The sequence below is a fragment of the Bos grunniens genome, chromosome 29 (assembly GCF_055505025.1).
Source record: "Bos grunniens cultivar Pamir isolate PY7600 chromosome 29, Bosgru_T2T1.0, whole genome shotgun sequence".
Lineage (NCBI taxonomy): Eukaryota > Metazoa > Chordata > Mammalia > Artiodactyla > Bovidae > Bos > Bos grunniens.
In genome coordinates, this window is record NC_141193.1 from 30,504,856 (window position 1) to 30,522,925 (window position 18,070).

General features: G+C 37.2%; 1 long non-coding RNA gene across 1 annotated transcript in view; it reads right to left on the reverse strand.

The window, feature by feature from the left end:
- Positions 1-210: 210 nt before the first annotated feature.
- The window catches only part of LOC147342463 (uncharacterized), a 68,313-nt gene continuing 50,453 nt past the window's right edge, over positions 211-18,070 (reverse strand). The window contains exon 2 of the long non-coding RNA XR_015157347.1: positions 211-4,684. This is a non-coding gene — a long non-coding RNA (uncharacterized LOC147342463). The remainder of the gene's footprint in view (positions 4,685-18,070) is intronic.

Here is an 18,070-nt window from a genome sequence, read left to right on the forward strand (position 1 = left end):
GAGGACCCTGGTGGGCCGCAGTCCATGGGGTCGCTAAGAGTCGGACAAGGCTCAGCAACTTCACTTTCACTTTTCACTTTCATGCATTGGAGAAGGAAATGGCAACCTACTCCAGTGTTCTTGCCTGGAGAATCCCAGGGACAGGGGAGCCTGGTGGGCTGCTGTCTATGGGGTCGCACAGAGTCGGACACGACTGAAGAGACTTAGTAGTAGTAGTAGTAGTAGCTCACTTTTTATGGTAAATGACAAGAGAAGCAAGTATGGCTTAACAAAAAAGAGTCATGGTGATAAGGAGTTTGGGTCTCTAATACATGACTCTGTGACACCTAAGCCACAAAACCACCAGAGGCGATAGACGAGCTGAGTATACAGTACAGGGACATGACTTCACTGTCCTTTGTATGTCCAGTCCAGCTGCAGTGAAAGGGCCAGCAGTCTCTCTAACCTTGTATCTTCTAAGTTTCTCCCAGGAAAGCAGGCTCACTGGATTCTTGGAGGAGTTGTTTTCACTGTGTAAAAAAGTAGATTTTAACGACTCAAAAGTTTACAGGGTTAGATACTAATATCTCCTTCTCATATTTCTTTTCAGAAATGCACAGCTCTAATCTTGGCTGCTGGAAATGCAGCTGAACAAGCTTCAGTTCTGACTCCACTTGAAGAATCACCTCAAAGGGAGAGAGCTGTTCTGTTCAAGAACATATCCCTTGCTGGGAAGAATGCATTCAGCGGCTACTGGATGTGGGAATATCAAGTTCTGGGCCCTTTGCCTCAACTCAGGATATCTCTAAAGGCTTGTCTCAGCTTTAGACTTCTTTATAAAATAAATTGAGTTCTCCAAAGAAAGGGCATTGTGGCCCAACTTCTCTGTCCAATTCTGTCCCCACTTTCCTTCTACCAGCAATGATCCCAAGGGTGTTCCCTAATAAACTTACTGTTTGCTAATCTGCATATCAAAATCTACTTCTGAAGAAGCCCCAAATAAAACATGACTCATAGATGCAAAGATGCTAGTTTAAGCTAAACTAATCAAACTGATAAAATGTTGTTCATTTGATTTGTTTATGTGAGTATATAACAAAATATATCATAAATAAAACTTTTAAAATATGCTTTCTGATTCATATGTGTGCTATTTGAATTATAATCTAAAGGCTTGATTAAACCAAGATTCTAAATCAAATAGACTCTGAAAGACACTCTGTTGTAACTCTATAGGCTATACATAGGCTCAAACAAAGTATATTTTAAGACTACCTGATTTATTCACTCATTTAATGATATAAGCATTTAAATGAAAATCTATTTTTAATAATAAAATGTATCAACTAGTTTATAACACTGAGGTTTATGATAATCTTTTTTATTGAAAACCTGATGGATTTTAATAATAAAAGATAAATAATGAAGACATAACTTCAGAAAATGTGATACTATAAATTAACAGCATTGGAAAAACCCTATTGACCTAGCTTTGCTACAACAACCCCATTTTACACTAAGACTAATTAAAATAAAACTTAAATTGCTTTATTCTAGTTACAGCAAGATCCCTGTAAACATTTACAAAGTAGCAGTCTTTCAAGAGTTTATAAAAGCTGCATAATATATTCTATTGGTAAAAATAGACATAAACATCTGCAGTCAAATAAGTTTTGAAATAAGGAAATACTAAACCGCATCTTGAAAATCAAATTAATATATTAGGCCGTTTAAAGAAGAAACCAATAAAATATTCTTAACTGTTACCAGAGATTTGGCCAATTTAATTGGCATTAATTCAGTCATTTGGCTCATCCATTTATACTTCTATAAACCATAAGTACGTATTGTGAAATACTGGTTCAAAGATACACTCCTTTTATTCCTGTTAAATTACCATTCATGAGCTTCTGCTATGTATAAGGAAGACTGGCTACAAAAGGAAAGAGAGACGTAAGTTTTCACCCATCTAGAACTTGATTCAAGGGGAGAAATCAAAAGATAAACAATCAAGTAAAATACATGCAATAGATGTTCAGTTCAGTTGTTCAGTTGCATTCGACTCTTTAGCCGTATCTGACTCGTTGCAATAGATATTAAATAGTTTTTTAAAAAGTAACAACAAATGTATTAACATATAAGCAATAATATAGGGTAAACTAATAGATATTTATTAAATCATGATTCCAACCTTCATATATTTACTTAGTGTAATTGCATTTCTTTTTTTTTTCCTAGTGCAATGGGTTGGGGACCTGCAGCCTCTATTGGACTGAGGTGCAGAGTCCACTCTGAGTCCAGCTTTTATTCCTTTTTTTTTCCATTTATCTTTTATTTTTTATTTTTTATCTTAGTTTTATTTATTTATTTACTTTACAATATTGTATTGATTTTGCCATACATTGACATGAATCCGCCATGGGTGTACCTGTGTTCCCCATCCTGAACCCTCCTCCCACCTCCCACTGCATCCCAATCTTCTGGGTCATCCCAGTGCACCAGCTCTGAGCACCCTGTAGCATGCATCAAACTTAGACTAGTGATTCGTTTCACATGTGATAATTACATGCTTCAATGCCATTCTCCTATATCATCCCGTCCTCGCTCTCTCCAACCTTTCAGAATTTTTAGTCATTTAATTTTATTTAGACTGACAGTAGCTTAGAGATTTTTGAGGTGTTTTACTTCTTGTGAGCATGAAATAATAGTAGAATATCAGTTTAGCAACATGAAAAGATGACAGGAAAAAATCTCAGAAGGATGAACAACATCCATGATCAGTTTCATGAGTACAGAAAAGTTTTTTTTTTTTTTTTTGCTCTCAGAAGTTCAATCTATGGTGATGCTCTTTGGCTTTGGTTTTGGCTTGGGTAAAATATGAATTTTAATTCTCAGTCATTTGTCCTCCTGTTGCAACATATATTTGGCATACCTTCAGAATTGAGTGTTGGCTAAATTCCATCTTTTAGAAGCTGCTATGCTTCTGCCTTCTCAGTAATGAGAACACTGTAATTCATGCATTCTTTTATACAGGTTATAAAAAGCTCAATCAGATTAAAAGCCTGATTCCAAAAATAACATTAACTCCTCTGAATAAAAATTTATATTATCAATTTTTCACTGATATTATTGCCTAATTTCTTTTATTTTTTTTTAATTATGAGGTATTTCAATTATCACTAAGCACATGGGTATAATATTATTTTCATTATGCTTTCTGTCAGCCAAATGTAAATGCTTTTATCTTAGAAAGTAGGAAGCAGACTTTTGTAGATCAGTGATTACCAACAGTAATCTCCACAATGTGTAAGACTTTCCACAAGCGTATCTGCAAGCAGCTTTTGGCAGGAAAGAGCTCTGTGCACAAGCCCTCCCTTCGTCTTGTCATAAACTTAAGGCAACACTGTGCCCTACGCATCTCTAGCCCTAGCTCATATTTCAAATCTTTCAATCACACAATACCTTGCCTAAGATGTTGGTCCTTTCCATAGATTAAAAAAGTAGAAACGAAGACTAAGTAATTAACAGATGACTAGATCTCTTCTCTAGACTCCCCTTCAGTAATCTCACAAACTGAGTGAACAAGGTACATTTAAAGAGAAATCTCATGAAGTTGACCAGCCTGGATGTAGTAGGGGACGGCAACAACCAAATTTTTCCTAAAGGAGATTTTAGACTAAGCAAAATTAAAGACAGTGCTTTGGCCAAGGCAACTTAAATGATTCAACTATTAATACTTTTGTTCACTGGATTTTAATTATTCCATTAGTAGGCTTTATCAACCAAGGGGACTGGACAGTTGTTTCATTTGAAGATTCCTAAGTTTAGCCATTGGGATCTGAGAATCCATGGTTCTGATAGTTTACTGCTTAGATTTATGGGCAAGAGTGCAAAAAATCTGTTCAGCTAGAGCAGTCAATTCATGGGATCTCAGAGTAATCCATGTTAAAGAATATTGTACTTAAGTCATCCTGTAATCCTGCCATAGAGATAGAATTAAATACACTAGCAGTTTTATTTTTCAGGTCCTTAATTTTTTTTTTCCAAAATGGCCTTAATAGTTATGTATATGTTCATCAGGCCATCATCCAGATGCATTGTTGAATATCATATCAGTCAATACATTTAGGAAGAGAATGGGAATTTGTGGAGATCTTTAGACAACTTTTGTGCATCTGCTTGCCCGCTTATGCCTACTCTAAAAAATCATCAGGAGGACCTTTTCAATCAACAGCTTCCATTCATTCACTAGCCATAACCCTCCTATAAGCAGATGTATTAATTGACATAGGAATGTCAAATGTGCCCTGAGTGGGTCAGCAATTTTGGATAATTGTGGGTGACTTCAGTCCAATGCAATAGACATTTAAAAGGAAAGATGTATGTTTGAAACAAAATGAGCTGGAGAACTCGACAGCATCTGCCCAGTGGCAGAGCCTTGAAAAACAGACATGACATAACTGAGTCTTCACCAAGGTGAAGGAATCTCTTCCCAGAAAAAGCTGGCAACAGAGGATATCAAATGAAGGCTTGGAACCTCAACCGACATAGGAGGTTCTGAACTGAGAGCACTTACCTTGTAATCCAAGACTGATGAGGAAGCAACAGAGTACAAAGGACTCCTGTAGGTGCTTTGCTTGCATTAGAGACAGAGATGAGTCCCACTTCTGATGTCACATAATGTTGAACAAAAATCAACAGGAGGCTGGAGAGGACAAAGAGACTTATTTGAGGTCTTAGGAATTGCAATCCAGGGAACATAGATCTAGGTAAAACTGAAAGAGTGTTTCAGGAAAAAGAGTCAGGGGCTTATAAAGGCCAAAGCTTCGAGGTTGTTAAATCTGTCTTGCAAGAATTATGACTGGCTCTGAAGCAGAAAAGAAACATTTATTCTTAAGAGATAGCCTGCTGGAGTTATGTAGAATAAGAGCCCAACAACAGAAGCAGAAGATAAGAAGAGCTGACAAGAATACACAGAAGAACGGTACAAAAAAGATCTTCACGACCCAGATAAGCACAATGGCATGATCACTCACCTAGAGACAGACACCTTGGAATGTGAAGTCAAGTGGGCTTTAGGAAGCATCACTATGAACAAAGCTAGTGGAGGTGACGGAATTCCAATCAAGCTATTTCAAATCCTGAAAGATGATGCTGTGAAAGTGCTGTGCTCAATATGCCAGCAAATTTGGAAAACTCAGCCATGGCCACAGGACTGGAAAAGGTCAGTTTTCTTTCTTTTTTTTTTTTTTATTTTATTTTATTTTTAAACTTTACATAATTGTATTAGTTTTGCCAAATATCAAAATGAATCCGCCACAGGTATACATGTGTTCCCCATCCTGAACCCTCCTCCATCCTCCCTCCCCATACCATCCCTCTGGGTCGTCCCAGTGCACTAGCCCCAAGCATCCAGTATCGTGTATCGAACCTGGACTGGCAACTCATTTCTTACATGATATTTTACATGTTTCAATGTCATTCTCCCAAATCTTCCCACCCTCTCCCTCTCCCACAGAGTCCATAAGACTGTTCTATACATCAGTGTCTCTTTTGCTGTCTCGTACACCAGGTTATTGTTACCATCTTTCTAAATTCCATATATATGCGTTAGTATACTGTATTTATGTTTTTCCTTCTGGCTTACTTCACTCTGTATAATAGGCTCCAGTTTCATCCACCTCATTAGAACTGATTCAAATGTATTCTTTTTAATGGCTGAGTAATACTCCATTGTGTATATGTACCACAGCTTTCTTATCCATTCATCTGCTGATGGACATCTAGGTTGCTTCCATGTCCTGGCTATTATAAACAGTGCTGCAATGAACATTGGGGTACACGTGTCTCTTTCCCTTCTAGTTTCCTCAGTGTGTATGCCCAGCAGTGGGATTGCTGGATCATAAGGCAGTTCTATTTCCAGTTTTTTAAGGAATCTCCACACTGTTCTCCATAATGGCTGTACTAGTTTGCATTCCCACCAACAGTGTAAGAAGGTTCCCTTTTCTCCACACCCTCTCCAGCATTTATTATTTGTAGACTTTTGGATCGCAGCCATTCTGACTGGTGTGAAATGATACCTCATAGTGGTTTTGATTTGCATTTCTCTGATAATGAGTGATGTTGAGCATCTTTTCATGTGTTTGTTAGCCATCTTTGACAAAGGAGGCAAGAATATACAATGGATTAAAGACAATCTCTTTAACAAGTGGTGCTGGGAAAACTGGTCAACCACTTGTAAAAGAATGAAACTAGACCACTTTCTAACACCATACACAAAAATAAACTCAAAATGGATTAAAGATCTAAACGTAAGACCAGAAACTATAAAACTCCTAGAGGAGAACATAGGCAAAACACTCTCTGACATACATCACAGCAGGATCCTCTGTGACCCACCTCCAAGAATATTGGAAATAAAATCAAAAATAAACAAATGGGACCTAATTAACCTTAAAAGCTCTGTACATCAAAGGAAACTATTAGCAAGGTGAAAAGACAGCCTTCAGAATGGGAGAAAATAATAGCAAATGAAGCAACTGACAAACAACTAATCTCAAAAATATACAAGCAACTCCTACAGCTCAACTCCAGAAAAATAAACGACCCAATCAAAAAATGGGCCAAGGTCAGTTTTCATTCCAATCCCAAAGAAAGGCATTTAATTAGAATGCCAAAGAATGCTCAAACTACTGCACAATTGCACTCATCTCACACGCTAGTAAAGTAATGCTCAAAATTCTCCAAGACAGGCTTCAGCAATATGTGAACTGTGAACTTCCAGATGTTCAAGCTGGTGCTAGAAAAGGCAGAGGAACCACAGATCAAATTGCCAACATCCACTGGATCATTGAAGAAGCAAGTGAGTTCCAGAAAAAACATCTGTTTCTGCTTTATTGACTAAGCCAAAGCTTTTGACTGTGTGGATCACAATAAACTGCAGAAAATTCTGAAAGAGATGGGAATACCAGACCACCTGACCTGCCTCCTGAGAAACCTGTATGCAGGTCAGGAAGCAACAGTCAGAACTGGACATGGAACAACAGATTGGTTCCAAAGGAAAAGAAGTACGTCAAGGATGTATGTTGTCACCCTGCTAATTTAACTTATATGCAGAGTACCTCATGAGAAACGCCGGGCTGGAGGAAGCACAAGCTGGGATCAAGACAGCCAGGAGAAACATCAATAACCTCAGATACGCAGATAACACCACCCTTATGGCAGAAAGTGAAGAAGAACTAAAGAGACTCTTGATGAAAGTGAAAGAAGAGAATGAAAAATTTGGCTTAAAGCTCAACATTCAGGAAACTAAGATCATGGCATCCGGTCCCATCGCTTCATGGCAAATGAGATGGGGAAACAGTGGAAACAGTGGCTGACTTTATTTTTCTGGGCTCCAAAATCACTGCAGATGGTGATTGCAGCCATGAAATTAAAAGTCGCTTACTTCTTGGGAGGAAAGTTATGGCCAACCTAGACAGCATATTAAAAAGCAGAGACATTACTTTCCACAAAGTTCCATCCAGTCAAGGCTATGGTTTTTCCAGTGGTCATGTATGGATGTGAGAGTTGGACTATAAAGAAAGCTGAGCGCCAAAGAATTGATGCTTTTGAACTGTGGCATTGGAGAAGACTCTTGAGAGTCCCTTGGGCTGCAAGGAGATCCAACCAGTTCATCCTAAAGGAGATCAGTCCTGGGTGTTCATTGGTAGGACTGATGCTGAAGCTGAAACTCCAATACTTTGGCCACCTGATGCAAAGAGCTGACTCATTGGAAAAGACCCTGATGCTTGGAAGGATTGAAGGCAGTAGGAGAAGGGGATGACAGGATGAGATGGCTAGATGGCATCACCAACTCAATGGACATGAGTTTGGGTGGACTCTGGGAGTTGGTGATGGACAGGGTGGCCTGGCGTGCTGTGGTTCATGGGGTTGCAAAGAGTCAGACACGACTGAGCGACTGAAATGAACTGAACTGAAGGATTTTAAGTTTCTTGGACACTGTGCTGGTGTTCTGGATGCCTGTACTAAGACAGTAAGTGGTCAAAGTTTAGATTCCATCGGGGCTGAAATGAGTACAAGTCATGCTCCTTCAATGGCTTCCCTGCTCCATTTCTGAGAGTTCTCTTAGCAGTTCCAAATCCATGTTGATTTCCCTTTCATGTAACTTGTACTGGGCTTTTAAAAATGTTTCCTATCTTTGCCATTTCTTAAAAGTAATCAGCCTGATATAATCTATTTGCTAAAGAGACATATTTTAGGGTAACAGATTCTGTTTCTTTTCAAGATTAAATATGGAAATCATTTCAAAAATATTTTATGTTTATCTTAATTTTATGTATATAAATATATGTATATATACAAACACACATATACATTTAGATTTCAACTAAAGACATAGCTATAAAAAAGAAACAGACACTTTATATTTTTGATCTGGTTGACCTTCTTTATCCGTATTTCCTGTAGAATGTATTTTTCTCTTAAAAAGCAATAATAGTACAATGATCATTCATCAATTTATATGTCCCCAGTGTTGGCAGAAACTAAAAAATAAAAATATTTCTCTGTCATAGATTGAAAGTCTCATAGATCGAACACCCTTAGAGGCAATAGTTCCATGGACAGTGCCAATTTATAGTTGAGAGGTTCTATGCACTTACAACTTTAGATTTTGACTATCCTCTGGCAGACAACTGCTTATAATGACCAATTTTGAAGAAATAAACTTTTATGTAAAATATTTTATATGCTTGCTAATTAAAAGTTGGACTTATGGGTATTTTCTAAAGCTGAAAGTCTTACACTTTCAGGCGGACAAAATTTGCCATCCCAAAATGTGTCTCTTTGGCTTGAGGATTATTTTAGGCTGATTGATTTGAAGAAACAAAAGGCTTAGGGAGATCTTTCACCTTCTTAACAGCCTAAAATAATTTAGATAAAAGGTCTGTTCCAAGAACTATCACCACAGATAACTAGAGTATAATATGAACTATGTGCTGTAGACTGGGGGAAACTGAGTAAAGCCTGATGGATCCTCCGTGTTTTATATGGCCCAGTAAACAATGATTTACCAACCATTTGCTCTTTTTCACCTTCCTACAAATTTCCTTTCTTCCCTTTTAATTCCCAAATCCTTATCCATTTCTCCTTCTCTCAGATGGCATATAAGCTTCAATTGCCCAACTTGTCTTTGAGCCCTATATTCTTAGGTCACCCTCACAAGTACATAATTAAATTTTACTTTCTCCTGTTAATCTGTCTCATGTCAATTTAAGTTTTACACCTGCCAGAAGAACTCTGAAGGATAGAGGAAAGTTTTCTTTCCTCTCCCACAAACTCAATTCTTCCCCAGAACATCCTTCCATTTGTTATCATATAACTATCTTTTCTATGATTATTAGAATAAAAAAATGAAAGTGTATTGTAAGTAAGATTAGGATTAGTATTAAACAGTTTAAAAAAAAAAAACAGTTTTGTTTCTTTGGAGTCTTTAGATAGGATAGAAGACTCTGAAAAATTAGAGGAATGATTCCCTTTTTTTTTTCATGTATTCTTTTTACAGACACTTTCTCTTTCCTGATTGAAGTAATATATTAGATGAGGCAGGCAAAAAATTATTTTTGATTGTAGTTTTGTTCTTTCCTACTATATAGAGGAAAAGTGGTATCTGTAAGATAGAGTGTGCACATGCCCAAGATTCTCTACAAGATCCATTCCTCACTTAAATAGATCACATGTGCAGGACAATTAAGAGAATATTCAAAGCAATTATATCCAAGTTCATAGGAGCCAGATCAAAACTTAAAGAAAATACAGCTGAGCAAAACCAAACACATTTAGCAACGATCATAAGTTAAAAGTCAGTGCACCTATTGGTACATTCAGCATTGGTAATTATATACACAAGTATCTACTCTGTACCAATGAGTATCTGCTTATGGATGAAGATACCCTGGTTAAAGGAAGGGAAATTGCAGAGAAATAACACCTGCCACTGAAGTTTTAGCTTGTAAATTAACACAAAATAAGCCTTTTAAAAATTTCTGCCTAAATATAGCTACTATGACCTAGAAAGTCCCCTACATTAAAATCTAAGTAGAAATAGCTAACCACATGTATTAGTGAATACCTATTGTGTATATCTGAGTGGGTATATACATACATACATAGACATCCATATACATAAGGCTCTCTTAGGGACAACATCATGATATACATCTTAAGAAAGTAACATTAGAAAGCTGGTCTTAAGAAAGTAACATTGATAGAAATATAGAGATCAGTTTGTAATTAAAAGTAAATAGTTAAACAGAGGTTTTGGTAAAAGATCTAAATGGAAAGGAGGGGATTTAAAGTTAGACAATTTATGTTTCAGTGCCAATAAATTTGGCAATAATGAAGGACACATTCCTTAACCTCCCTGATTAACAGTTTCCTCATCTATATGAAATAGCTAGTGCTACCACGTCCATGAAAGTCTACTGGGCAGGACAATATGTGAGTGAAGATCTTTGGAATGCATGAGAGACACAAGTACTGCCTGATATGCCAATATCGATTTTTACTCCATCTCTGGCTAGGCAAACAAGCCATTGTATAGATGAGAACTCAGATCTTTGCCAAGGTGAGTGGTGAGCTCAGTCATATTGTTGTCTGTCTTCTTCACCTTGCCCAGCTACTCACTACTGTGAAAACTACATGAAATCAGTAACCTTCATTTTATTTATTGATAAGAACCAATAATTTGACACATAGTACGTGACCAATGTTATTTCTTATACGAATGGATGGGAACATTAGCATGCTCAAGAGGGTTCCTAGTTACCAGAGTAGGCAGATATAAGAAGTAAATACAAAATTATAGAGATCTATTTTGTAACTATGATTGTAGGTTTTATTTGTTTTATAGAATGATTAGATGCTACATATAAACCCAGGACCAATATGACTGTCTACTCAGGAGTCTGCCAAGAAAAAAAATTGAAGCTATTGCTGAGATAAGATAAATCTTAAGAGACTGAGTAATAAGAGTGAATTCTCAGAGCAAGTTCTTGAGAAAGTATTTTAACTGTTCTGAGCATGTTTACTAGTCAAGGCCTGAGAAAGCATCCCAGTTATTCTCTATGCAGCCAGACTCAACAGAGATTATTGGATAAACTAAATATAATAAAAGATGAAAAGTAATTAGATGACTGAAATGGTTATATACCATTGTTATAGTATAATTTCTATAGTATAAACTGCAAACTGTCATAATTCAGAAAAGGCCTAGCATTTTGGTTAGTTGGTTCTGATTGAAGTAAAAGACAAAAAGTAGAGTACTAATTAACAAAGGTTTCAGTTCAGTTCAGTTCAGTCACTCAGTTGTGTCAGACTCTTTGCGAATACATGAACCACAGCACGCCAGGCCTCCCTGTTCATCACTAACTCCCCGAGTCCACCCAAACCCATGTCCATTGAGTTAGTGATGCCATCCAACCATCTCATCTTCTGTCATCCCCTTCTCCTCCTGCCCTCAATCTTTCCCAGCATCAGGGTCTTTTCCAATGAGTCAGTTCTTTGCATCAGGTGGCCAAAGTATTGGAGTTTAAGCTTCAACATCAGTCCCTCCAATGAACACCCAGGACTGATCTTCTTTAGGATGGACTGATTGGATCTCCTTGCAGCCCAAGGGACTCTCAAGAGTCTTCTCCAACACCACAGTTCAAAAGCATCAATTTTTCAGCACTCAGCTTTCTTTACAGTCCAACTCTCACATCCATACATGACCACGGGAAAAAACAACCTTGACTAGACAGACCTTTGTTGACAAAGTAATGTCGCTCCCTTTTAATACACTGTCTAGGTTGGTCATAACTTTCCTTCCAAGGAGTAAGTGTCTTTTAATTTCATGGCTGCAATCACCATTGCAGTGATTTTGGAGCCCAGAAAAATAAAGTCAGCCACTGTTTCCACTGTTTCCCCATCTATTTGACATGAAGTGATGGGATCGGATGCCATGATCTTAGTTTTCTGAATGTTGAGCTTTAAGCCAACTTTTTCACTCTCCTCTTTCACTTTCATCAAGAGCCTCTTTAGTTCTTCACTTTCTGCCATAACAGTGGTATCATCTGCATATCTGAGGTTACTGCTTGGATGAAGACAAAAGCCAGGGTATGTCTGATCATTTGTAGGAGACAGAGTTGAAGAAGATAATGGCACCCCACTCCAGTATTCCTGGATGCATTTTGGTATGCCCTAGCTCAATTTTTTGGAGAAGGCAATGGCAGCCCACTCCAGCACTCTTGCCTGGAAAATCCCATGGACGGAGGACCCTGGTGGGCCGCAGTCCATGGGGTCGCTAAGAGTCGGACAAGGCTCAGCAACTTCACTTTGACTTTTCACTTTCATGCATTGGAGAAGGAAATGGCAACCTACTCCAGTGTTCTTGTCTGGAGAATCCCAGGGATGGGGGAGCCTGGTGGGCTGCCGTCTACGGGGTTGCACAGAGTTGGACACGACTGAAGTGACTTAGCAGTAGCAGCAGCAGAACAAGATGGCAGAGGAGTAGGTGGACATGGAATACATCTCTCTCCATAATACATCAGGAATACACCTTCAGACACAGAAGTGCATGCAGAATACCAGCTGAGAGTAGACAGGAGTACCTGACAAGTGGAACATAATATACAGAACCAAACAAAACGTGGTAGGATGAAGGAACCAGGGGGATAAACAGGAGTGTTAGTAGGACTGGACCTGCCCTCAGTGGTGGGGGAACTGAAGCAGGCGTCCAATCCCCACATAGGAGCAACTGTCTGAGTCAGAGGAGAAACATTTAAGGCTGAGAGTGAAACAGCTGACTTGTGACAGCCTAAATGGAATGAAAATCAGACAGTCCTTGAGGCAGCCATACATATCCCAGGCAGGGACTCAGGTTCCCTAGAAGGCAGAATGGCTTGGGAGCTGGAGTTTACGGATTGTGAAGCAATCCCAGGGTGAGGGCTGCTGTTGACTGTGGAGAGATGGATAGAGGGGATGTGATGGAGAAGATTGTGGGGGGAAATGCCTGTGGAGGAAAGCCAGACAGCCATGGAAGCAAGGTTATACTGCTGAGTCACATGTAGGGGGTGGAGTCATCACCATACTATCCTCTCTCACCTGACATGCCAGCATCTGCAGCTGAATGACAGAGGGGCTGGCCCATCAAACACCCGACACACTGAGCTACAGAGCAGGACCCACCCAGGGTGCCCTTCGAAGTGACTGATGCACTGAACTACAGAGTAGGACCATAGCCAAAGAATGAAAAGAACTGAGGATAGTCTCAGAGACCTCTGGGACAATAGCAAACGCACCAACATTTGAATCACAGGGGTCCCAGAAGAAGAAGAGAAAAAGAAAGGGTTTGAGAAAATTTTTGAAGAGATTATAGTTGAAATTTTCTTTCAGCAGAAATTCTACAGGCCTATATTGACAGGATATATTTAAAGTACTGAAAGAAAAAAATGTACAAGCAAGATAATTGTACTCATCAAGAATCTCATTCAAAATTGATGGAGAAATAAAAAGCTTTTCAGACAGGCAAAAGTTAAGACAATTCAGCTTTACAACACCAAACCAGCTTTACAACAAATGTTAAAGAGATTTATATAGTCAAGAAATACAAGAGAAGAAAACAGATCTACAAAATCAACCCCAAACAATTAAACATGGCAATAGGAACATATATATCAGTAAATACTTTAAATATAAGTGGATTGAATGATCCAACCAAAGACACAGACTGGCTGAATGGATACAAAAACAAGACCAATATATATGCTGTCTCCAAGAAACCCACTTCAGACCTAAAGACACATATAGACTGAAAGTGAGAGGATAGAAAAATATATTCCAAGCAAATGGGAAGCAAATGAAAGCTGGGGTAGCAATCCTCGTATCAGACAAAATAGACCTTAAAGAATATTACAAGAGATAAGGAAGGATAGTACATAATAATCAAGGGATCAATCCAAGAGGAAGACATAACAATTGTAAATGTCTATGCACTCAGCATAGGAGCACCTCAATATATAAGACAAACACTAACAGACATAAAAGGAGAAATTGACAGTAACATAATAGTAGTAGGAGACTTTAACAACCCACTCACACCAATGGACAGATCATCAAAACAAAAAATAAGGAAACATAAGTCTTAAATTATACATTAAATGAGATGGATCTCATTGATATCTTCAGGACATTGAATCAAAATGCAGAAGAATACACCTTCTCAAGCGCACATGGAACATTCTACAGGATAGACTACATCTTGGATCACAAATTGAACCTCAGTAAATTTAAGAAAATTGAAATCATATCAAGCATCTTCTCTGACCACAGTGCTATGAGACTAGATATCAATTACAAGAAAAAGAAAACTGTAAGAAACACAAACACATGGGGATTAAACAACATGTTTCTAAATAACCAACAGGTCACTGAAGAAACTAAAAGGGAAATCAAAAATTACTAGAAAAAAAATGACAATGAAAATACAACAACTCAAAACCTATGTGATGCAGCAAAAGCAATTCTAAGAGGGAAGTTTTTAGCAATATAATCCTACCTCAAGAAACAAGAAAAACACTGAATAGACAACCTAACTTTACACCTAAAACAACTGCAAAAAGAAGAACAAAAAACCCCAAAAATTAGTAGAAGGAAAGAAATCATAAATATCTTAGCAGAAATAAATGAAAGAAATGATAGTAAAGATTAATAAACCTAAAAGCTGGTTCTTTGAGAAGATAAACAAAATTGACAAGCCTTTAGACAGACTCATTGAGAAACAAAGACAAGAATCAAATCAACAAAATTAGAAATGAAAAGGAGAGGTTACAACAGACAATGCAGAAATACAAAGGATTATAAGACACTATTATGAACAACTATATGGCAATAAAATGGATAACCTAGAAGAAATGGATAGATTCTTTAAAAAGTTCAATCTTTCAAGACTGAACCAGGAAGAAACAGAAATTATGAACAACCCAATTACAAGCACTGAAATTGAAGCTGTGATCAAAAATCTCCCAAAAAACAAAAGCCTAGGACCAGATGGCTTCACAGGAGAATTATATCAAACATTTAAAGAAGAGCTAATGACTATCCTTCTAAAACTCTTTCAAAAAATTGCAGAGGAGGGACCACTTCCAAGCTCATTCTCTGAGGCCACCATCACCCTGATACCAAAACCAGGCAAACACAACACAAAAAAAGAAGACTACAGGCCAATATCACTGATGAACATAGATGCAAAAATCCTCAACAAATTTTTGCAAACAGAATTCAGCAACACATCAAAAAGCTCATACACCATGATCAAGTTGGGTTTATTCTAGGAATGCAAGGATTCTTCAATATATGCAAATTAATGTGATATAACATATTAACAAATTGAAAGATAAAAATCATATGATCATCTCATTAGATGCAGAAAAAGCCTCTGACAAAATTCAGCACTCATTTATGATTAAAACTCTTCAAAAAATGGCATAGACGGAACCTACCTCAACATAGTAAAGGCCATATATGATAAGCTTACAGAAAACATTATTTTCAATGGTGAAAAACTGAAAGCATTCCCCCTAAGCTCGGGAATAAAACAAGGGTGTCCACTTTTACCACTATTATTCAACATAGTTCTGAAGTCCTAGGTATGGCAATCAGAGAAGAAAAAGAAATAAAAGAAATTCATATTGGAAAAGAAGAGGTACAGCTCTCACTGTTAGTAGATTTCATGATATTGTACAAAGAAAACCCCAAAGACAGTGTCAGAAAATTACTAGAGCTAATCAGTGAATTTAGCAAAGTTGCAGGATACAAAATCAGTACAAATAAATCACTTGCATTTCTACACACTAACAATGAAAAATCAGAAAGAAAAATTAAGGAATCAATAAAAGAAAAGAATTATATATCTAGGAATAAACTCACCTAAGGAGACAAAAGAACACAGAAAATTATAAGACACTAATGAAAGAAATCAAAGACACATAGACAGATGCAGAAATATTCAATGTTTCTGGGTAGGAAGACTCGATATTGTGAAAATGACTATACTACCTACAGATTCAATGTGATGCCTATCAAATTACCAATGGAGTTTTTTCACAGAACTAGAACAAAAAATTTCACAGTACATATGGAAACACAAAAGACCCCTAATAGTCAAAGCAGTCTTGAAAAAGAAGAATGGAGCTGGAGGAATCAACCTTCCTGACTTCAGATTATATTACAAAGCTACAGTCATCAAGACATGGTACTGGCACAAAAACAGAAATATAGACCAGTGGAACAAGATAGAAAGTCCAGCAATAACCCATGTACCTATGGGTACCTTATTTTTGACAAAGAATGCAAGAATATACAATGGGCAACGACAGCCTCTTCAATAAGTGTTCCTGGGAAAACTGGGCAGCTACATGTAAAAGAATGAAATTAGAACACTTCCTAACACCATACACAAAGATAAACTCAAAATGGATTAAACACCTAAATGTAAGACCAAAAACTATAAAACTCTTAGAGTAAAACAGGGAGAACACTCAACGACATAAATCAAAGCAAGATCCTCTACAAACCACCTGCTAGAGTAATGGAAATAAAAACAAAAGTAAACAAGTGGGACCTGATTAGACTGAAAAGCTTTTGCACAGCAAAGGAATCTATAAGCAAGGTGAAAAGACAACTCTTAGAATGGGAGAAAAAAAAATAGCAACTGAAGCAACTGACAAAGGATTAATTTTCAAAGCATATACGCAGCTCATACAACTCAAGGCCAGAAAAACAAACCAAATCAAAAAGTGGGGAAAAGACCTAAACAGACATTTCTCCAAGGAAGAAATTCAGATGGCTAACAAACACATGAAAAGATGCTCAACATTGCTCATTATTAGAGAAATGCAAATCAAAACTACAATGAGATATCACCCCACACTGGTCAGAATGGCCCTCATCAAAAAGTCTATAAACAATAAATGCTGGAGATGGTGTGGAGAAAAGGGAATGCTCTTGCACTGTTGATGGGAATGTAAATTGATACAGCCACAATGGAAGATAGTATGGAGATTCCTTTAAAAACTAGGAATAAAATCACCATATGACCCAGCAATCCCACTCCTAGGCATATACTCTGAGGAAACCAAAGTTGAAAAAGACACATGTATCTCATTATTCATTGCAGCACTATTTACAGTAGCTAGAACATGGAAGCAACCTAGATGTCCATTAACAGATGAATGGATAAAGAAGTGGTGGTATATATACACAATGGAATATTACTCAGCCATAAAAAGGGAATGCATTTGAGTCAGTTCTGATGAGGTGGATGAACCTAGAACCTATTATACACAGTGAAGGGAGTCAGAAAGTGAAAGATAAATATCATATTCTAATACATATATACGGAATCTAGAAAAATGGTACTAAAGAACTTATTTGCAGGGCAACAATGGAGAAACAGACATACAGAATAGACTTATGCACACGGTGAGAGGGGAGGAGAAGGTGAGATGTATGGAAAGAGTAACATGGAAATTTACATTACCATATGTAAACTAGATAGCCAATGGGAATTTGCTGTATGCCTCAGGAAACTCAAACAGGGGCTCTGTATCAATCTAGAGGGGTGGGATGAGAGGGAGGTTAAAAAAGGAGGGGATATATGTATACCTATGGCTGATTCATGTTGAGGTTTGATAAAAAAAACAGCAAAATTCTGTAAAGCAAGTATCCTTCAATAAAAAAATAAATTAAAAAGAAAAAAATATAGAGAGCTCAGATTGAGATTAGCACAGAAAGAGGAGAATAAAAAGAAAGTAAAATTAGTTATATAGCAAAATCTGCAAAATTTTCAGTATCTTCCACTTGAATTTGTCATGAAGCCTTTATGGTCTGACATTAAAGTTTGTTTTTTTCTTTAATTTAAATTTATTTATTTTAATTAGAGGCTAATTACTTTACAATATTGTATTGGTTTTGCCATACATCAACATGAATCCACTAGACTATGATGTGAAATTTATATTATTAATATCTGGTAAAATTATTAAAATATTCT